Below are 23420 nucleotides of genomic sequence, written 5' to 3' on the forward strand. Positions count from 1 at the left end.
CAGGGCACATACCATCCTGTCTCTGGCCTCCATATTGTTGCACTGATCTCTGAATCTTTCTTGTCCACATCCACCCCCTTTCCTCTCAGAGTAAAGAAAAGCTGCAATTGTTATAACAGATAGTGGTTAAACAATATGATACATAACAGAATGGAACCATTGTTATAAAAGGAGATGCCTCTTTCCATCATTCTGTGAACACTGTCTCTCCCTCACCATTCACCTCAGGTTCTGTTTGCTCAATCCAGATATAACTAACCATGAAAACCTCTTCGTGCTTGTTATAGCTAAAGCCGTACTGATGACTTTTAGCCTAATATGCTCGCATAGTGTAATTGAGGCTAGTATCATGTTTGCCTCTACTCATGGAATAGATTTTTTGTAAAAAATGAAAAGCTCCTTTTAAGTGAATACAATATCATTCTGGCAGGGCTTCCATGGTCTCTCCTCAGTCTCTCTGGTTTCGTTTACCCCCTGGCCATCTCCCGGGGAGGGGGTAATTCACTGCAGACCACACCACATTGATGGACAGGCTCCCACAGATGATGATAGGCCAGTGGGGGAGAGAGTTACTTTGGCTGCCGGCCCTTATGCTGTCTCTTGCTGAAGTCTACTGCACAGTCTGTGTACAGAGTAACCCACGACCACGCCTGCCATCATCAATCAGTTAAAACATTCTTGTGTGGATTTGGTACCCTGCTGTGTGTAATAGTCTTCCTGAATACGCCCAATTTCTGGTCATTTAATAAGCTCTAACAGTTTTGTGGCAATAGATGTTCAATCCATTAAGACAGTGTGTGAAGTGTCAATATGTTTGCATTACATTGTGAGTCTGGTTCAAATATTCAGGACAATGGCAAAAACAAATGTAAGTTAGCAAAGGGAGATGTTTGAGTTTTCAACAACTGCGCTGATGGTTTAATGCTCTGAAAAAACAATTACTGTTGAGAAACACATGAGTTACAGTAGTGCTTTCGGGGTGGGGGTGCAAACTGGCTCAACATTTGGTGTCGGTGGGGTTAGCGTTGGACAATGTATCTTCGCCTCATCACGCTCTTGTGAATCTTGTGGTACACAGATACAGTTAGGTCCCTAGAAGCTCAAATGTGGTTGTTGGCAGTGAATGAGTTATCATTAAAGCACATACCTGTAGATGCAAAAAAGTACTTCCTGGTTCAGCAAGCTTTGTGATAAGAAGCAAATTGGCTTGGTGAGAATACGTTTTGGAGGATGCATCTCAATCTTCCACCTTTCTGAGCCAAATTGGCAAACTGATTTTTTTTTTGGACATTTTATTGTCACTGTTTTTTGTGTTTTTGACCCGTGGAACACATACCCTGTTGTATGTAATGGATCATTTTCATCCATTAGAAGAGGTATTTTGATGTTTCCCAGATGGAGCAGTGGTCGATTGCACTCTATTGTAGAACCAAACTGAGCGACTGGAAAGTCCCATGAGCAATGCAAAGTCCACTCATTCTGCTCTTCAGAACTTCCGATAAAGGTTCAGTGATGTTACGATCTGGTGGTTGGAGAGACCATGGAGGCAGCATGAATTAATAAACATGAATTTGTTTAGCCGCTAGTATGGGGTTGTTATCATCCTGGAATATTGGAACATCATGGGGAAACTGTATTTGTATTGTACCTGCTACTGTAAAATGGCCTCATATTCCTTGGCTGTATCATGACTATGCAGTACAATCATCAAACACAATGACTCCCACAACATGGCTGCCCATACCATTATGGATCCCCCACCGTGTTTAATAACTGGCAGCAGACACTGTGGTCTAAAGGTGTCCTTTGTCTTTCTCCAAGCCTTTTCAAGAGCAATTCCTGAGGGACACAAAAAGTAGTGCTGTAATACTGTTTCACTTTGTTCCATTTGTTTGTTTCTTACGTCTGCAAATTCAGCTATTTTGTGTGTGAACCCAACCAACATAAAATGAAATCTCTATGGTGCGATTGACTGGATTGACCTCACATTAGCTATGTGCACTGAGTGCCTTCCAGACGGTAGACACAAACACTGTCATCTTGCCAGCTAAGGAACAGTACATTGCATTGCTAGTTTCTCTCATTGTCTTAAATTCCAACAGCTGCACACACTGGTGGATGTTACTGACTGTCGCTAGCTAACAAAGTGTCACCTGTAATTCAATGCAGCGAAATTGAAATGAAGACCGGTGATGGTTATAAATGTGTTTTATTGTATTGAGTGGTAGAAATAAAGAAATGTCTAACATATCCTTTGTTTGAACTACTGGAAGCCAGATTTCATCAGATTCCCACACGTACTTGTATCATACTGTATGCCATTAATGAGGGCTGGGGGGGCAGTAGATCAAACCACTGTGAGGCAAAGGGCAGGGTGTCACACTCCTTTGAAACTTAAAAATGCGCTCTTAAGTGTCTATAATTAGCACACATGCTTTTATTTCGTATTGTTGATATTATTGAAATAACATAGTTATGTTTACAGTGCTAAATTGCGGGAGACAAATCATATTTTCCCAGGATGTGGGGGTCGCTACCCCCTCTGCCCCCCCTGGAATTGTCCAGCTCGGCATCTGCTCTCATGATTTTTGAGATTCTTCCTTTTGCAACATTTAATAATTTTGTAATTTGTGTGACTGATTCACCTGAAATTTAGGCACCAACTAATTGGCCTCTTCGTAAATCTATTAGATACCTCAAGTTGCTTTGAAACTTAATCTTCAAAGTGTTAATTATCAGACCTCTTTCTGGCAGACATGTAGTGTTAATTAGCAATCAAAATGACCACTGTAGCTGTGTTTGTAATTGTGATTTAGCTAAAGTAACAGTCCTTATCCATGTGGTGTTTCCGTCATTTTGACCACCCCATGTGTATTTTTCACAATGAAAAATATGTAATTTCTGTCTGCAAATGGTGGCCTGCATTTAAACTGAATAATGTACTTTTTACTTAGGTGAAGACTTTGGGTATTGTGGAGCTCCTACACCTAAATATAGATAACACAGGAATCTAAAACTAGCATCTGTTGATAAGAATTAGGGCTTTTGATTTTTTAAATCAATGTTATTGTTTCCATATTCCCCAGTATAGGTAAGCTATAAATAATATAATGTGTTTACTTTGTTCATTTCTCCCTGTTTTAACCAAAAATAACATAATCCCTGATTCATAACTATGTCGTCTGGGTACCAGTCTCTTCCGAAAACATACTGAAGTAAAAGATGTGTACAGATTGGCCTACAGTAAGGTCAACTCAATAGTGTTAGAATATGCGAAAGAAAATGCAGTACTTCTGTTAATAAAAAAGCCTGCAATTTCGGTTCACAACGGTATTATCTTACACAGTTGTGTTTTCTATCGAAACGATTTTCGTGATTGTTTAATTCTCACAAACTTCTCACTGTCAGTTACTGTTGAAGGTTTCAAAGCACCGCCTTTATCTTCAAGTCCCACCTCTTTTTACTCCTCCGCTCTGCTCGCGATGCATCCTATTCCCAAGGAAAAATTCCTGTAGGAAGGACGAAAAGATTATCAAAAAGAGAATAGTGACTTCTATCCAGAAAATATCGAGTAAAAGGGCATATAGAATAATCCAAAATTATCAAGGTATGTGCATATATTACAGTATTTTGTTCTGCAGTGGACGTTTCACGTGAAAGCCACAGATTGCTTGCAATAGGGGGTGTCAAATGACTGACAACACGGCAGAATTCCTTGCAGGAAAGTCCTGTCTGATCATTTGCTAGTCTTGTGTGCATATAGATTATTAAACATTCGTGAATTCATTAATACAGACGTTTGTCTTTATATTTAGGAACTTGCTTTTACAATAGTGTTACACCACAATGAAGTCGATGCAATGGAACTATTTACTCTACACTCCACCTAACTTGCTAGTATTATCGCTGTAAGAATTACTTATTTTATGATTTTGCGTTCAGTTGAACATGTCTGTGTAATGGCCTTGTGTAGTCTATGAACTGCAACTTTGCTTTAGGCTTAATACTGGTTTATAACGAGACGCGCGTATTAAAATGTCACAACTAAGTTCGAATTCCACGGGTGCGAAACTTCTGACGTAAAATAAACAATCGTGTTACACTCCTGTGTACTTTAATCTAGAAAAAATGTGAGGATTTGAAACCGTTGGTTTGTGGATTCTTTCATGAGAAATCCATCTTCGTAATGTGCAATCAATGTCTTATAGCAGGATCTCAACTCAGTTCAATTTATATTCTATAGGACAGTACATATTTGCATGTACAGAACAGTACAGTGCAGAAGAACACGTTCGTAAAAATATAATTTTTTGTTTACCTTTGAAGTAAGCCTGGACATTGATTACTTGAAGTAATGCAACTTTTCCCTTGTTTTAAAAAGCTTATTGTTCGTAATGTGTCTCCCAGAATATGATGCTAACATATACTATTTTTCGGCTAGATATCTTTGGTTGTTGTTATATATTCTGTAAAATTGTCATTGAATAGGATGCTGGCATTATGGTTTGCCCTGAAGTACATTTTCTTTTAATCTGTCCAACTCCAGTTCTAGTACACATCGCTTACTCTGTCATCCTAATTTCAAACATACCAGTTGTTTTTTTTACAACATGTACATAGCCATCCGGTTTTCTAGGTTTCAGCTCTGCAACCTTCCCAGACAAAAAAAACTACTGGTCTTCCTCTACAAAGCAGGCTTAATGAAAGGTCAGAGGAGTTCCGTAAAACCCAGGTCACTCAAATTTTCCACGCTTGAATCCCACCATTTGATTTTACCTTTTGGATACTCACCATAATCCTCAAATATCGGTTTCCTTTAAAAATAATAGTAGAGAGCAGTATACAAAATTGGAGTGAAATTAGATTTGTAGCATAGCCTATATATCTGTTACCATATTCCCTTTTCTCTTCCACCACCTTTTAAAAAAATAATATTTTGGATCACACATCTGGAGGCCTCTTAGCATCCATAGATGTCATGATATCTTCGCATCACCCCTTTGCTCCCTTTCTGTTCTCGATGTTCTGTCAGTATTTGCCAGGCTGAATGCTGAGTGAAACATGCTTAGTGAAACCCTGGACATGTGATACTGGATGTAGTCCTGTATATGCATCTTGACTCTTGATGAAGATGATGCCAATGGCTATGTGATGCTACGGTCAGCTAAACAAACAGACTGGAAGGCTAAGATCCTTCACATCTCTTCGTGGATTTCCTCTCACACTCATGCAGATGGAAGAACGAATCCTGTGTGTGGTTGTCATGGCAACACCACATTTTTAGGATGGCAGAGACCCATCTGCTTGTGTGCCTCATACAGCGGACGATGTGTCTGTGAACTGAAGTATACTGAATCTGTCTGTGCATGTAAGAACAATACTATTTAATTGGATTAAAGTACCTCTTTTAAGAAACACAAAACAAAGACAATAAGCTATTTAGAGTATGCCTGACTTTGAAAATACCTCTACTTTATCTTTCTTCCTGCATGGAATATCAACATCCTCATTCATCTCCGCCCTTCTCAGGTCTAACAAAAACCATGCCAGAATATAACAACGGCTCATAGAGTACTGGTTGTTAAGCTACTTCCACTGATCTCAATGGGGCTTTTAGTAAATGTCCAGGATAAATACTGGAGGCTATGCTGTGTTTATTTTGGTGCAATCAAGAGCAATTGGTATGTAGCCTACATGCCAAATTGACAGTGTACCTACAATCGTCTTCGCTAAACGCATTCCATTCCTCCACACCCAGCTCTTTACCCTCTTATTCTGTTTGTTCTCCCCCTCAAACCCCTTCTCCATTTCCTTAGCTCTCTCACTTGCTCTCCCACTCTCTCCATTTCTGTCTTCTTTCTCAATATTTCTACTCTCTGTCTTTCTCTCTGTCTCTTATCTGTTTGTCTCTCAGTTTTTGTCTGTCTCACACACTTTCCATTTCCCTCCGTACTCTCACTTTCTCTTTGCCCCAACCTTTGCAGCCTACACCAGTTATGTGACTGGCATGTCTAGGCTTTGAAAGTCAAGATGATGTCAACTGGATATTCATATGTGATGTTATTTAGTCCCAACTGTCCAGTGCAAAAGTTTGTGATTAATCATAGCTGAACCACTAGAGCTTTGGGGCAGGGAATACCTGAAGTTATGACTGTTAGTAAGTGACAGTAATGGAGCCATTTTCTTGGTGAGCACTGCATTGGCAAGTTCATATGTCCCTTTTATACTACAATAGTTTTATTTAGATGAATGTGACTTAGAGCGTGTTAAAACTTCAACAGTTGCCCTGATGACAGCCTAATTTAAATAACATTTACATAATATGTAATATAACAAATTAATGCTCAGCATTCTGGCACCTCCTGACCTAGAAGGTGTATAAACGCGCTGTGTTGTTTACTTGGTAACTAAAATGACACTCCCTACAGAAAAAGTGTTGTTAGTGATAGTGCCAGTGTGAGATTTATTTACATTACTGTTCAAAGGTTTGGGGTCACCTGGTCATTTCCTTGTTTTCCATGAAAACATACATGAAATTAGTTTGAATAGGAAATATAGCAAAATAAATAGGACATTTAGTAATTGACAAGGTAAGAAATAATGAATTTATTTTAAATAATAATTGTGTCCTTCAATCTTTGCTTTCGTCAAAGAATCCTCCATTTGCAGCAATTACAGCTTTGCAGACATTTGGCATTCTAGTTGTCAGTTTGTTGAGGTAATCTGAAGAGATTTCACCCCATGCTCCCTGAAGCAGGTCATTTTCGTGTTGTAGGAGGAAATTCCCTCCAATCTAGTGCTGTCCAGAGGGAATGGCATGGTGTTGCAAAATGGGATGATAGCCTTCCATCTTCAAGATCCCTTTTACAAATCTCCCATTTAACCACCACCAAAACACCCCCAGACCATCACATTGCCTCCACCATGCTTGACAGATGGAGTCACACACTCCTCCAACTTCTTTTAATTTGGTTTGAAAACTTAGATTTGTCTATCCATAACACTTTTTTCCAATCCTCCTCTGTCCGGTGTCTGGGATATGGCTTCTTCTTTGCAACTCTGCCAGCATCCTGGAGTCGCCTTTTCACTGTTGATGTTGAGACTGGTGTTTTGTGGCTACTGTTTAATGAAAGTGCCTGTTGAGGACCTGTGAGGCATCTGTTTCTCAAACTAGACACTAATGTATATGTCCTCTTGCTCTGGTTTGAGGCATTCTGGTTAGAGACAGTTTGTGCTGTTCTGTGAAAGGAGTAGTACGAGGCGTTGTGTGAGATCTTCAGTTTCTTGGCAATTTCTCGCATGGAATAGCCCTCATCTCTCAGAACAAGAATAGACTGATGAGTTTCAGTAGAAAGTTCTTTGTTTCTGGACATTTTTAACCTGTAATGGAACCCACAATTGCTGATGCTCCAGACACATAACTAGTCTAAACATTTTCAGTTATATTGCTTCTTTAATCCGCGCAAAAGTTTTTAGCTTTGCTTACACGATTGCAACAGGGTTTTCTAATGATCAATTAGCCTTTTAAAATGATAAACTTGGATTTGCAAACACAACATGCCACTGGAACACAGGCCTGATGGTTGCTGACAATGGGCCTCTATATGTCTATGTAGATATTCCAGAAATATCAACCGTCTCCAACTACAATAGTCATTTATAACATTAACAATGTCTAGAATGTATTTCTGACCAATTTGCTGTTATTTTAATGGACCAAGAATTAGCCTTTTTTTTTCCAAAAACAAGGAAGTGACCCCAAACCTTTGAACAGTAGTGTAGTTGCAAAACATTTTTTTTATTATTCTGCTTGTACATGGAGCAGGACCTGACTTGATACGTCACCACTCATTCCAATCCAGCACATGCTGAGCTATACATCATCCGTAGACCTCAGTAGCCACATCAGTATTTGTCTGGAAAGTGTACCACGTAACCTCAGGATGGTAATACTGACCGCAAATCAGTCCAAGATTTAGACTAAACTAACATACTGAAAAAACTGTCTTGATTCCAGATTTAGGTTGGAGATAATTTTTATAAGTCACCTAGCGAGGTAACGTGGAACACTTTCCAGGAAGTCTAGTTCTCTAGGTCCTTCGAACTCCATCAGGAAAGAAATTGCAGAAACAATTCTGCAACCCTGTTTCCAAAAAAGTTGGGACGCAGCTTAAAATGCAAATAAAACAGAATGCAATGATGTGCAAAAATAGTACTAAAACAACATATCAAATGTTGAAACTGAGAAATTATTTAATGTTTTTCGAAAAAAACATGCCCATTTTTAATTTGATGTCAGCAACACTTTTTTTTTAAGTCGGGACAGGGGCATGTTCACCACTGTGTTGCATCACCTCTTCCTTTACAAATACTTTGTGTTTGGGAACTGAGGAGACCAATTGCTGTAGTTTTGAAATGTATTCCCATTGTTGCTTGATAAAGGATTTCAGCTGCTCAACAGTTCAGGGTCTCCTTTGTCGTGTGTTTCGTTTCATACTAAATATTTTCAATGGGTGACTGCATGCAGGCCAGTCTATCACCTGGACTCTTATTACAGCTCCATGCTGTTGTAATAGGTGCAGAATGTGGTTTGGCATTGTCTTGCAGAAATAAGCAAGGCCATCCCTGAAAATGATGTATTCTGGATGGCAGCAAATGTTACTCCAAAACCTGTATATATTGTTCAGCATTAGTGGTGCCTTCACAGATGTGCAAGTCACCCATGTGCACTAATGCACCCCTTTTGAACTGCGCTGATAACAAGCCGGGTGGTCCCTCTCCTCTTTACTGTGGAGGATGTGGTGTTCATGATTCCCAAAAATAACTTTAAAAATGTTTGATTTGACAGACCACAGGACAGTTTCCTCAGTCCATCTTAAATGATCTTGGGTCCAGAAAAGGCGGCAGCATTTCTGGTTCTTGTTTATATCTGGTTTCTATGAATGGAGTTTTAACTTGCATTTCTGGATGCAGCGATGTACTGTATTCACAGACAATGCTTTTGGGAAGTGTTCCTGAGCCCATGCAGTGATGTCCACTACAGAATTGTGTCTGTTTTTAATGCAGTGCCGCCGTTGATCACGGCCATCCAATGTTGGTTTTCAGCCTTGTCCCTTGGGTACAAAGATTTCTCCAGATTCTCAGAATCTTTAAATGATATTATGCACTTTAGATGATGAGATCCCCAAACTCTTCGCATTTTTACGTGATAATTTTTTTTCTTAAATTGTTGCACTATTTGCCTGCGCAGAGTGGTGAACCCCTTCCCATCTTTACTTCTGAAATACTCATACTCTCTGGGATGCTCTTTTTGTACCCAATTATGGTATTGACCTGTTGCCAATTAACCTGATTAGCTGTGAGATGTTCCACCTGGTTTTTCTTTTTAGCATTACACAACATTTCCAGTGTTTTGTTGCCCCTGTCCCAGCTTTTTAAAAACATTTTCCTGGCATCAGATTCAAAATGGGCATATATTTTTCAAGAAACAATAACATTTCTCAATTTCAAAATTTTATATTTTGTCTTTTTACTATTTGCTATTGAATATAGGGTTTAATTAATTTGCACACCATTGCATTCTGTTTTTCTATACATTTTATGCAGCGTCCCAACTTTTTTGGAAACATTGTTGTAATACCACCAGCAACAGCACTTACCCTGTTAATTACCAGGTAAACAACATTGCCACTGAGTTTATACACTTTCCAGGACAGATGTCTATATCTTTTGTCTTGCAGCGCGGTGAGATAACGTTTTGTGAGTGTGAATCAAATTGTGTTGATATATTATAATGATATTTAAATCAAATTGTGTTCACAACATCTGATGGAGTCTAAATAGGCTTATAGTCAGACATAGAGATGATGTGATGACAGATTGATGTATAAAAGCTCCTCTCACAGTACTAACTCAGCCCTGTGACCACGGCTCAAAAACTGTAATCTATCCAGACATGGAATGAGTGTACAATCTGAGGCTCTTAGCTTAATGATTGATTCAGAAGTTCATTATGAGATAAGAGCCAGAGTTCCACAAATGACACACCACTGTGACTAAAAGATTTGTGCTGCAGAAAATGTGGACAGAATGATAAAACCATGAAATTATTTCAAAATTTTTTCAAGAACGAGTTAATTTAGTAGGATCTTAACTACATGTTTTGAACATGTATAAATGTGTCATGACACATTAACCAAATCAAACTTCAGATTTTTGGAAGACAGGCAGGCTATCCAGAAAGCTTTCCCAAAAAGCTTCTGAATTAAATGTAAATTAAATAAAGCCTGTGTTGCTGGGAAATAAAATTATTATTTACATCAGTTCAGAGGCAGTTTATGTAGCAAATATGTGTGCTACAAAAAAGCTACGTTAAACAAGCAAGTCTTTATCAAACAAAAAATGTATCGACATTTCTTCTTCTCAAGAGTGGTTTTCTTATGTGATCCAAGCATTGTTGTGGAAAAAATGCCCACAACAATGGATAATAAAGATTACCGCCGCGTTTCCACTGGTGCTTTAACCCGGCACCTGGGTCACACCGGTGATTTATGCTAATGTTGGCTCCAGACTTTTCTGTTTCCACTATACATTTGGTACCAAGGACTTGAGGAGGGGCTCAGGTAGGTAGGAGGAGTAAACTATAAACGTGATTTAGTTTTCCGGTTACACAAAATAAAAGCCAATATTTTTTCTAGTAGTACAATAAAGCCATGTTCAGTTTGTTTACAATACCGCGTTTTAACTTGAGTAATAGAACTAATTTCTTACTCAAACTCCTGCGACCGGCTCCTTCACCAACTTCACTCGTAACACTGCAACTGTAAGCCAATGTATTCATTATTTGGTTTGATAAGAATTCTGTCAAAACTATGTACTTTTTATAGAAGGATTTGGGAGAATTCTTAGGTGATATTGCGTTATAGGTTCTGCAGGCTACGTCTCTGTCTTAGCGTTCCCTTTTTCTATCGAGTCAATGGTATCGTACCACATTCGGTCATTCCAACTCTTTCCGTTCTGAGTCTTTGCTTCCTTGTACTGTTGCTTAATTTTCAAGGATCTGTTTGTTAGATCGGATGAAAACCATTACGAGAACCCTACAGACTAAACAAACGATACACATCGCTATTCGAATAGCACAAAATGCGGCATTTTCTATTGAGCCAATGGCATCGTACCACCTTCGGTCGTTCCAACTCTTTCTGTTGTGCGTCTTTGCTGCCCTGTACTATTGCTTCATTTTCTCAGGGATATGTTTGTTAGATCGGAAGAAAACCATTACGAGAAGCCTAAAGACTAAGCAATTAATAGGCTACACACCACCATTTGAATAGAACAACATACCGCGTTTTCACACCAAGTAACGCGTCAATCCGCAAACCCCGCCCTAAATCCTAAATTCCGGGTGGTACCAAGTGAGAGCCAGGCTACTCGGCCGGGCCCGTATCTGTGGAAACAGAAACAAAACCTCGACTTTAGGGTGAAACACCAGTGAAAACGCAGCATATGTGTCCATAACCAGCGTTTGTCATTGTTGACTCCTGTCTCTTCGGTCTGGTGTATTTTGATCTGCAGAACCATTAGGAGTGCTCTGGGTTGTTTAGTTGCTCAGGTTCTCCTGTCTATTAGTCCTTTCTCCAGAGCTTTAAATCACCAAGTGTCTCCATTGTCTTGATATCTTTGTCTGTGCTCTGACTGGCTGGGCTGTTGAGCTATTGACTCTTCTTGTCAGATTAAGACTTGTGACTGATGAAGAGCAGTGATAAACCAGTTGTTTTGATGATAATCTCACATTGAGTGTGTCGTTGACAGCATGTGCAACTGTGTGGTAACTGTTTCTTTCGCTGTTTCTTTCACTGTGTTTAAGTCTTTCTGACTTTCTGACCCTTTCTGTCTCTTTCTGTCTCCCCATTGTCTGTAACCTGCTATCTTAATTGGGTGGGTTAAAGAGAATAAAGGCATATATTTTCTCCATAGTTGTTTGGCATTAACATTCTTTAGCTATGTCTAGAACCTACTGGCAGGCTAAACCTGAGAGAAGAGAGAGATGAAAAATATCAGTGATGAAATGATCAAGGAGGAATTTCTAGGTCTTTGCATAGTTGACTTGGCCATCGCTGCATATTTCGCTGGAACAAGTGAAGAATGACCTTGCTTGATTGAGGGCCACATGGCTCTCTTAAACGTTTTGATAGACCTTGTCTCCAGCCGTTAGAGACAAAATATTGAATTGTTGCAGAGGCCACCCTAGCTAATATTGCTCCTTTATCAGTTTAAGGATTGTAAAAAAAGTTATATCACAACTGTGAAAGAATTGTTAGAATCTCTGTTTCAGTGGCTATTTATGTAAGCAGAATCATTGTTTGGCCAAAATGTAGCATTTGAAAAAGGCATGGGATTGCCTTTGGTCTTGTCTGTCAATGGGGCATTACAATCAAGTGATCTTGCTGTGATTGTAGTCATTACATCCAGCTTCTGTTCAATTCTAGCTTCTGTTACCCAAGTGAGTATTGTGAGAAAAAATTGTGCGAGAGAAGGATTTCAGAGGTTGCTCTGTTGTCCAGAGACTGCAGGAAGGAGATGCGGGTGGAGCAACAGTTGGGGTGGTGGGGTTGACCTGACCACCATTGACAAATTGCCTCGTCTCGTCCCTCCTTTTCAAACATGGAAATACGTTTGGCTGCCCTTTCTCTGGGGAGTGGCCGTAAGTCACTCTGTAGCCTTTTTGGTGAGACAAATAGACTGACGTCATTGGACGGTGTGTGTCCCTTGAAGCAGTCTGCCAGATGCGCCTGTAGCAGCTGCTAGTGGCTTTACACGGAGAGGGACTCTGGCATGCCGTGTGCCTTATTATTAAAGAAAAATACCCCTATTTACATCCCCAGACTGCAGACATCAGCCTCAGTCTCGACCATCAGTGGAACAAATGCCTGGTGAGGAGGAACAGGCCTCGGCTACATTAAAGAACCAGCTCTCCCTAACGTAATACTGCCTGAATTCCATTGGGCGCTGTGTGTTTGTGTGTGTTTATGTGCGTACTGGAGACACAAGCTGGTCATGCACATTTGGCTAAATTCCTTGTAAAACGGAGGTAATGTATTAAATTAAAGCACTGAAGTGCATAGAGTCATAGGCAATCTGTTTATCAGAATGCTTCATTGAAAAATTATTTCCTTACTTAAGCTTTTTATTGGTTGGTCCCGAAAGGAAGATTGCACCCGGCGTCGGCCTTGACCAGGCAGAATTTGGCACTAACTCCACCAGGAACTTCTGATGTTATGAGCTCACAAATGCTGTTAGGCTTGCTTTTATTGTCGTTCTGTTTCCTTGGTGTCTGTTGATGAGAAGACCATGAGAGGGATTCATTTTGGTCTGGCGTCAGTCTTTCATAGAGATGTTCTTCGATGCAGTCACATGAAGGTCTCTGAAGCCTCCTCAGATTGCCCTGCAGTGGACTGGTAGATCACAAAGCCAATTACATAAAATACCCATAGGTAGTCTGACTCTGACCACACTGCCTGAATGGGCTTTGTTATCATGTGGGAGACTGCCAACAACTTCCCACCACCAACTGGGAAAACATGTAAGTTAACATTCAAAGTTTCGGACAGTAAGTTTGATCAGCATCTCTTGAGCTTCCTAGAGTTATTCTTTTTCCATGTTTTGGCAGTTGGCGTCACAGTAAAACCTTTTCCTCTGGGAAAGCCTATCATAATGTCTGATCCTGCTGTTCCTCCCAGTCTGCCCATAAGCAGACAGATTTAGAGAGCTTTAATGCTCAATTACTTCTGCTTTACAGCCGACGCCACTTATCCACGATGCCTAGCTAATGGGGTGGGCCCCCTGTCAGGAGTAGGACCCTCTGTTTGATGAAAATTAAGAATATGGAACACTTTGAAAAATGCCTGCAGAGTTCTTCTGCACAGTGCCAGGCAGCTCTTCCTATCCCTCTGTCTGTCAGAAAGCTGCGATACATGCCTTAATATATCACGTTCCGATCAATACAGGGAAGATGCCTTAATCCATATAATGTATAGCACAGCCGGTATCATTTTACTGCAACTTAACACCTACTAACTGGTTTCACTCTCAGGGTCTTTCTTCACTCCAGCAATAGGAAGATACTTTTATTTTGCCCACCCCACTGCGTAATCAAAGTGTGTGGACTCGTTTTTGTTGAGGGATTGATCTTATTTCAGTTAGCGGTAAAAGTGCATGCTTGGATTTGTCCCAAAATCACAGAGAGTATCTCACTTATTAACACCTGTAAATAACTAATTGACTTGACTTTCAAGTTCTGTGTAATGAATGGCTCTTTAGAGACAACTTATACACTCATCCACTTGGCTGCTTTGTTTTATGAGAACGGTTTATCTTGAGAGTAGACTAAGCGTCTTCCTGGGAAGATCATCCCATGGCTAATACTGTTTACTGTCTGCTGGTCAGTTAGGGTTTTTTATTGAATTATTCCTGCATGCATGTGATGTGGCACACTACCAATTTAAATAAGTTGTGCAAAGTGATGTTTGGGTAATAGGCAATTATTCTGGACTGTGTTGCAATTGTTTTAATGGAAAATAATTGCTGTTTTGGGAACAGGCATGAATACTGGGGCAGGGTTGGTCGGGTGGGCATTGGGAGGCAGGCGGACAGATGGGAGGGTGTAGTCTGCTGGTGGTGTTTTCCTCCGATTTGAACAGCAGGACTCCTCGCTGAGCAGACAGGCATGGCCCGGCAGAGAGAGGGTAGAGGAACCAGATTGGCTGTGAGGTCACGGAAGACAACACAGAAGATGGTGGGAATGACAGAGTAGGCAAGTGAATGAGAAGTAATGAAGTGATGGAAGAATTAGAAACCGATGAGGAGACAGTGGATATATTGGGCTCTTAGATATATTGGTCTCTTAGCCCTCCTGACAAAAAGAAGTTAACAACATGTGGACGGCTCATCAAGAATGGCTGAAATAGTGTGAATGAAGTGGTGTCAAACATATTAAAACCATGTGTTTGATTCTTTCCATTCCAGCCATTACAATGAGCCAGTCTTCCTCAATAAGAAGCCACGTTTGCTGTGAACCTACACTGACGAGATTGTGAGTGGTCTGTTCTCCCCAAACACCCAGCCCATCATTCATTGACACAGCTTCTAATCCAGCCGGGTCAGTGTAGTGCATGTAGAAGATGTCTGTAAAAGGGTCTAATCGTCTCAGCCCCCAACCCACAGGACGTCTGAGCCTTCTGTCACTCTCCTCCAACAAGAAAACAATCTATCAACCAGATGGGCTGCACCAAACTTTATGGCCCAATTCCAAGTGGATCTCTTCACATTCTATGCAGTTGTGAAGATGGGCTTTCATTGATATAAGCAATTGGGTGAAGCTTTCACGTAACTTGTCAAAGGTTAATCTGGAACATTTTAAGTTTCTAAGGGTGGCATCAGGGATATGGATGGGGGAAGGAATCGGTACAGTATATCACTGGTGGGTAGTCATACATACTGGACTATATATACTGAAGTTTGAATAGATGCAAGTTGTGATGTATAGCATAAGAAAAATCTAAGTATTTCTGACATTTAGTTTAATAGCTGTAACTTTTTCAACCACTCACACAGCAACAATGTGCACACTGTAGATAGTACTACTAAGAGAGCCTGAACAGATCGGGCAAGGTGCCGAAACATCTACAGATAGCGGCAAGATGCTAATACGATTGCTACTAGTCAAATATATTTTTATAGCTTTCTTGAGTAAACCTGGGAATGTTGCTAGCTAGCCAATTAACAAGCAATATGAGGGGTTAATGTGGGTTATTTTTACTGTACAATTTAGCTTGATTAACAAGTGATGTTTCTGTTAAATTTGTGTGAGTTGCTACATAGTTGGTCACTAGTGTTTTGCACGGTCTTCACCACGTTTGCTTGAACAATAAATATTTTCCTCATTGAATATATAAAGATCTTTTTTACCAGTGTTCTTCAACACTGTTGTTTGCTCCTTGGGGTTTCAGGCTGGGCGTTTTGTAAAAGCACTTTGTGTCAACTGCTGATGTAAAAAGGGCTTTATAAATAACTCAAGGTAAAATGTATATAATTACTGTGCGAATAGGATTCCAACATAAGATTGACAGAAATGTACTGAAGAGCAAGTGCATCACTGTATTGTAATTCCAAGAAGGAAAAGGTCCCAGTAATGAGTATTTATGACACACATAAAGCTGGGAACACAGAGGAATATGTGGGGTGGAATGAAAGGGGTCGTAATGGGAGCAATGACTATGGGGTAAAGGTGTAGCCTGTCAGCTTTAATTTGAGGGTATTGGCCATCATGAGGCAGGTAAATCCATCAGAGAGACAGCATAAATATTAAGTGTGACAAAAACAAGTGTTTGGTATACAAAGAAGTAAGAAAGCACTGCTGACCCAAGCAATGGAATATTACCTGGCAAACAAAGGAAGACCACTATGACCAAAGAATGCTCAGTTTATTTAAGAAAACTCTCCAACAGATCAGGAACAATCCACGAGGTAGGCGTAAATGCCGCTACCATCTGCATAAGACGTCACTAGCTGAACTACAGAGTTTAGACTGCAAGGTGAAAAAACTAGTTATTTAGAAATACTTGGTGGCCTGAATAAGTACCTAAAAGAGCCCACAAAGCTCTAGAAAAAGGTCTTGGGACAGATCAGAGAAATATCAACATGACCAGAGTAATGGCAAGAATAATGTGGGGGGAAAAGGAAGTGGCATACCACATCATCTGTGAAATATGGTGTTGTGTTTTGGGCATGTAGGGCTGCCACTGGAACTGGCTCAGTTGTCTTCAATGATGATTTAACTGCTGACCGCAGCCGCAGTATGACCTCTGAAGTGTACAGTAACATCTGCTCCGGTACAACCAGATACCTCTGATACAACCAGATACCTCTGATACAACCAGATGCCTCCGGTACAACCAGATGCCTCCGATACAACCAGATGCCCACTGGAACAACCAGATGCCCACTGGAACAACCAGATGCCCCTGGTACAACCAGATGCCCCTGGTACAACCAGATGCCTCTGATACAACCAGATGCGTCATCATGTATCACAAAAATGTGTGATCAAATATTTTTGGACTGTTTAATAAGAAAGGAGCAGATATCAACTGTAAGCCTTTCTAGAGAAAAGTTTTCAGAATCCGAATCACCTTTAAACAGACCTAGAATTTCACTTGGGCTGCTAGTGGTACACAACACGAAGGGCCAGTAGACATATACATCTCACAAAGGTGAGTACACCCCTCACATTTTTGCAAATATTTGATTATATCTTTTCATGTGACAACACTGAAGAAATGACACCTTGCTACAATGTAAAGTAGTGAGTGTACAGCTTGTATTACAGGGTACATTTGATGTCCCCTCAAAATAACTTAACACATAGCCATTAATGTCTAAACAGCTGGCAACAAAAGTGAGTACACCCCTAAGTGAAAATGTCCAAATTGGGCCTAATTAGTCATTTTCCCTCCCTGGTGTCATGTGACTCATTAGTGTTACAAGGTGTCAGGTGTGAATGGGGAGCGGGTATGTTACATTTTGCTCAGACCATACGCCACACACTGCATCAAATTGGTCTGCATGGCTGTCGTCCCAGAAGGAAGCCTCTTCTAAAGATCATGCACAAGAAAGCCCGCAAACAATTTGCTGAAGACAAGCAGACTAAGGACATGGATTACTGGAACCATGTCCTGTGGTCTGTTGAGACCAAGATACATTTATTTGGTTCAGATGGTGTCAAGCGTGTGTGACGGCAACCAGGTGAGGAGTACAAAGACAAGTGTGTCTTGCCTACAGTCAAGCATAGTGGTGGGAGTGTCTTGGTCTGAGGCTGCATGAGTGCTGCCAGCACTGGGGACCTACAGTTATTGAAGGAACCATGAATGCCCACATGTACTTACAGCATAGAATTGGAAATCCAATACAGAGACAGACAGCAATACCAGCAGACTGGGGAGAATCAAATGCGACATGTTGTGTCTAATGGTTTTATTACCTTGGCATGCATGTACATGATTATCAATGAGAAAAATGAACAACGAATCACAATGTATTGCAATATTGAATTGTTATACTGAGTATATTGCAAAACTTCAAGAATTACAATATTAGGCAAATGGTGTAATAACTTAACATGTAGTCCCAGGCAATTCCCAAACCTAATAAGGGAAGACCCCTACACTCAATCTACCCCCAATCCCAGACAAAGACCCCCTATAGGGGGACAAATATGTTTTAAGGCAACATCTAGCACCCAGTTGAATCACCAAGATTATGCAGAAATTCCTCTTCAGAAAAGTTACAAGCTTTGAAGCTCATACCCTACAATCAGTTGCTCTACTCTTGGCTGAAGAACGGAATATACAGTGGTATATACAGTGGTATATACAGCGGAATATACAGTGGTATATACAGTGGTATATACAGCGGAATATACAGTGGAATATACAGTGGTATATACAGCGAATACAATGGTTTATACAGCAGAATATACAGTGGTTTATACAGTGGAATATACAGTGGTATATACAGCGGAACATACAGTGGTATATACAGTATATATTCCCAGTGAGAGACAGAGACAGAAAAAGTGAAAGAGAAAAAAATGGAGAGAGAAATAGAGAAAAAGAGAGAGAGAGAGTAGTCAGTGAAACTGTATCTCTCCAGGCCCCCATTGCTGACTGGCCTTCCTGGGCTCTGGCCTGGCTGCTAAATAAATGATAGCTATTAGATACTGCAGCACCGTGACGCTGAGCTACCCTGGACACTTAGTCAGCAGCACACAGATGACAATTCTTAATACAGATCAAGGTCACCATGCTAAAAACATCATTGCAATAAAAAATCAGTAAGCTTATATCAAATATTGCCAATTTGTTTCAATATTTTCTATACTCATGCTACTGTATCCAACATCTCTGGGTGTGGGCACAAGAGAAAATATGATTGAAGGTTTCAGCAAAGGATTGTTTGAATTAACGCACCTTGATCAACTGGCACACAGTTTCAAGCTGACGTTCAGACACAGGCTATGACATTTTTAACTAGCATCATTCATTGCCAACTCAATGAAAGGGGGTTGTATGGTTGGAGACTCACTGCTGATAGAGATAAGAAAGGGAGACAGCAATTTGTGAAAACACACCTGAGTATGCCACATGCTCCAGAACCTACTGCAGACAGATGAGACCAACATAGATCTTTTTGGTTTAAGTACACAAATCTTACAAAGCCTTCAAAGAAAAGAACACCTTGCCACAGTCAAACTGGGAGGAGGTTCAGTGATGTTTTGGAGTTGCTTTGCTGCCTCTGGCATTGGGTGTCTTGAACATGTGCATGCAATCATGAAATCAGTAGAATACCAGGTCATTTTAGAGTGCTATGTCAAACCCACTGTCAGAATGCTGGGTCTCCGTCAAAAGTCATGAGAACTGGAGCAGTTTGAACAAAACGTCTGGGCCAATCTGCCAGTACAGAGTTGCGGGAACCTCATCAATGGCTACAGGAAGCACTTGACTGCAGTTATTTTTAGGCAGTGCAACCAAATATATAAATATACAAACAAAGCTTTAAGTACAATTAAATAATTTTTGGCAACAAATACTTAGGTAAATGTAAATTTTTCTTATAGACAACAGTGAGTTATTTGAAGATGAAATGCAAGGGTGCCAATATTTATGGCTACAACTACATGTGCTCTAAGTAATTCTTTAAATTAATCACTTATATAAGATAATTGTCATTAAATGTATGCTGTAGTACCTTTAAAGTGCCAAAAGCCCACTGCGAACATTTATTACACCCTTTCATTGCCACCCTACTAAGTGTTTGAAGTAGTGAAGGGTTGTCTGGAAAAAGCCCAGACACATTCTTTGACAGCACTTGTATTGTTTTAATTAGACCTAGTTCAAACTCTGCTGCCTTGTCAATTTAGCTGGAATTCTACTCCAGCTCAACTCCAACGCCTCAGCTCTTTGATCACATCGGTGAATACTTTTAATGTGGACGGCTGTCACTGGGGCTCCTGTTAGTAGTTACAAGGACCTATGTCTATGAGTCACTGTTTGAATGTGTGTTGATTTATGTTGAGAGCCTCAGCCAATGTTTCAAATGTTTTCTTATCTTCTAATTTAGCCAACTCCACTATCTTCCAGCTAAACGCCACTATTTAGTGAGTCTGCATTTTGTCTCCTTCAAGTCATCATCTCTTGGAGCTTTTCTTTGGCTGTGATTTAGTGAAGCAGTTTTGCAGAGGATGGAGGAATATGTGAAAAGAAAATGTCACACTTCCCACCCCAACAGCTTAGTGATGGGTTAGAACATCAACACCTCACTGGGCTGGGAATTGCCATGATCCTTGTGATACGACATTGTCACAACATTTAAGAGCTTTAAATACTTTCTTTTTCTTCAAAAGATGGTGGAAAACCTGAAAGAAAAAACACAGGATTTTTTGGTCTGAATGGAGCCAAGTCTCGCAACCGTAATACTGAATTGCAATATGCTAGGATATGTATTGCAACTTTATTGATATGCACTTTTACAAGTCAAAGTGCAGGTCTAGGCTTCTATGCATGAGGACAGGATGTTAGGGAGTCATGGTCTAGGAATGCAGTGTATTATCCACGGTAGACCTAGATCTCAGTATAGTCACTCTACACCTAAGTCCACAGGGAAAACAACTCTTCCTGTTTTTGTGCAGAGGAAGACAGATTGAACCTTGTGAGTTTAGACGAGTCAGGCCCCATGGCATGCATGATGATGACAGTCAAATGGCCACTATGAGTCAGAGGTGCTACCATAAGAACATGGTCATTGTTCAAGCAGATGTATAGTTTTGGACTCTTTGTCACTTTGATGGTAAGTGTTTTTGCTGGTGGTGGATTTTACCTCTTAAACCTGAGCTCAGAGTGTGCTTATCAATGCCATGTCTGGATGACAGATTTTCAATTTCTAGGTCTGCATTAATTTCTCATTGATTGCTGTAGCACCTCCGGAGCTCACTCACACTATGTCTAACTAGTCTAAAATATATTTGTCTGAAGGGTTAGAAAGCCTCTGACCCAACCTCTGTGTGCTGTTTCTTGTTGCTTGGCAGGCAAAGCAAGCTGTCCTGTTATAACTCATTGATGAACTCTAACCTCTGTCTGCTCAGCCCAGAGCTTTATTACAGCTGCAAGGCTGCCTCGTTTCTGAGGAGGATCACTAAGACAAAACTAGATATGAATCAGAAGACAAGGAATCCCACCATTCCCTTTCTACTACACTGGCAGTTGAAAATCCTTGATGGACTTTGTGGACTCATAGTGGGGAGGTTTCTTGGGGTTTTGTGTTTGATCAAAATGCATTGCATGCCATTCTGTTTACAAATCTTTTTTTCTGAAGTACTCTACTTTGGTTTTAGTTAAGAATTCCTTTCCTCAGACTGTTTGATGTTTGGTAAGTCTTCTTCTGGCTTGGTTTGAAAGCTACATTTGAAATTGTATCCATTTCCGATGTAAGTTTAAAGCAGAGCTTAAAGTTAAGAAGCGAAGGCTTAAATTATATAGTCAGATAAAGTAAGTTAGCTTTGCTTGACCTCAGGTCTCTCTCTCTTTCTGCATTTTTTCTTCTTTGTTTTACATGAATCTCTGTTGGTTCATAACCCATTGACCAGGTGTGCTGTCTAGGCTAACGGTTAATGAAGGGGTCTCAAATCAACCAGGGTCCACAACCTGAGTTTATGGTCACAGCAAGAAGAAAATTCCCTCTACACTGACTCATGCGGTCAAGGGAACCGATTACAGGCTCAGCCATCCATATATACGTTCCAAAAGGAAGGAGGTTTGTGGTCAAACCATCCAGTAATCAACCCTTCAGAGCTATGCTTGTTCCAGCGCTGTTTTCATTTATACTTGAACTCAGTAGAATTGAGGAAAGCTCCTCTCATTCAATCCAATCTGAACACATTCCCACAAACCCCTTGTTTTTTACATAAAAACCCCATCACGGCTCCAGACCTGATATACATGTCCTTCAGTTTTAACCTTTTTTTGTTGCAACATGGCAATTACTTTAAACCAAACCTTGACTTTTATAAATCTCTAATAGTTAACAACACCTCACTTTTGGGGGAGACTGTTGGGTTGGGTTTATGAGCTGGACATGTTTATATCTCATTTTATAGCAATTCATTTGGCTGAACTAGGAGTCGCCACTTTGCAACAACACTCAGCAGCCATGATGGTTGACGGATGCAAGTGGGTTGACTGTGCTCAGGCAGAGATATTATAGAATGGACGAGATATGAATCTCATTGTTCAATATACAGTATTGAGGAATTATAACACACCTGCCCATCAGAGAGATGACCAATCATGTTCAGGCTATCATCCTGCGTCCTGCTGTTGCTATGCTAATCTTAACAACATTTCATTTGAGAAAGATATGAGTATGAGACAAGAAATTGCACACAAAAAATCAAATACTCTTTCCCAGAATTACCAAAAAATGCATTGCATAGCCTAGTGACAATATAGAGATCAATGTGACCAGTTAGCATGAATACGATTTTAGTGATGTTTCACTATCTAGTGCTGTATCTCTGTCTCAGGATGTGTACATGTTAATGTTAGGAAAAGGGAGGGCTGGGAATCCAAGAGGTAACAATCATCTGACATTGTAATGGTCGTTCATTATTCTGCTAGTTGTGGCATTGTTTTAGTGTGAAATCCGTATGAGTGATTAAGGTAGGTTTTAGCCACATAGTAGCCCAGCCCAGCTCTCCGGGTCAGAGGACAGATGCTCCTGTCAAAGAGTTTATTGCACCATAGACTGGTGCTGTTTTATAGGCATTTGGTTGAGGGCTGATTAAGAGAAAGAGAGAGAGAGAGAGAGAGAGAGAGAGAGAGAGAGAGAGGGAGGGACATACCCGGATGTAGAGTGGGAGATGGCAGGGGAAAAAAGACTAAGTTGTCAAGATTCCAGACAAAGCAAAGACAGAGAGAGTGAACGGAACAGTCAGATTTAAGGGCTTGGAAGTCACAGAGAGACCTGTTGATTGAGCAGGTAGTAGAAATGTGTTTCACTAGCACCGAATCTCAGGAATCTCAGTACTACAGAGGAAGACAGCCGGTTTGAGGTAAGAGTGGGCACTCCTGCTAAATGTTTGAGAGTACCACCCCTGCTGGTCTGCCGTTGGTCTCCCACTGTTGTTCTCAAGCGTTGGCTTTTCAATTGCTCTGTGCTTAGTGGGTTTTTTGTGCTTACAGTACCTGATATTGAAGTTCTCCCTCCAGAACAACTTTACGTTGGAGACAGCGGGAGGTTGACTGCCACTTGTTGAACTGTGTCTTCTGACAAGCATGTCTTTTCTTGATTGGACATTATGTGAATAAACA

The 23420-nt window shown here is 40.5% G+C and overlaps 1 protein-coding gene across 3 annotated transcripts in view; it reads left to right on the forward strand.

Moving 5' to 3' along the window:
• The first annotated feature begins 3472 nt into the window (after positions 1-3472).
• ccdc102a (coiled-coil domain containing 102A) overlaps positions 3473-23420 on the forward strand; it is a 60270-nt gene continuing 40322 nt past the window's right edge. Inside the window, exon 1 of one of the 3 annotated variants that reach the window (XM_010891391.3) lies at positions 3473-3607. The gene's annotated coding sequence lies outside the window, so the exon portion shown is untranslated. Of the gene's footprint in view, positions 3608-10746; positions 10823-23033; positions 23162-23420 lie in introns of those variants that run through there. The other 2 variants (XM_020055140.2, XM_010891392.3) reach the window with 2 other exon arrangements.

Source organism: Esox lucius, chromosome 2, assembly GCF_011004845.1.
Source record: "Esox lucius isolate fEsoLuc1 chromosome 2, fEsoLuc1.pri, whole genome shotgun sequence".
NCBI lineage: Eukaryota > Metazoa > Chordata > Actinopteri > Esociformes > Esocidae > Esox > Esox lucius.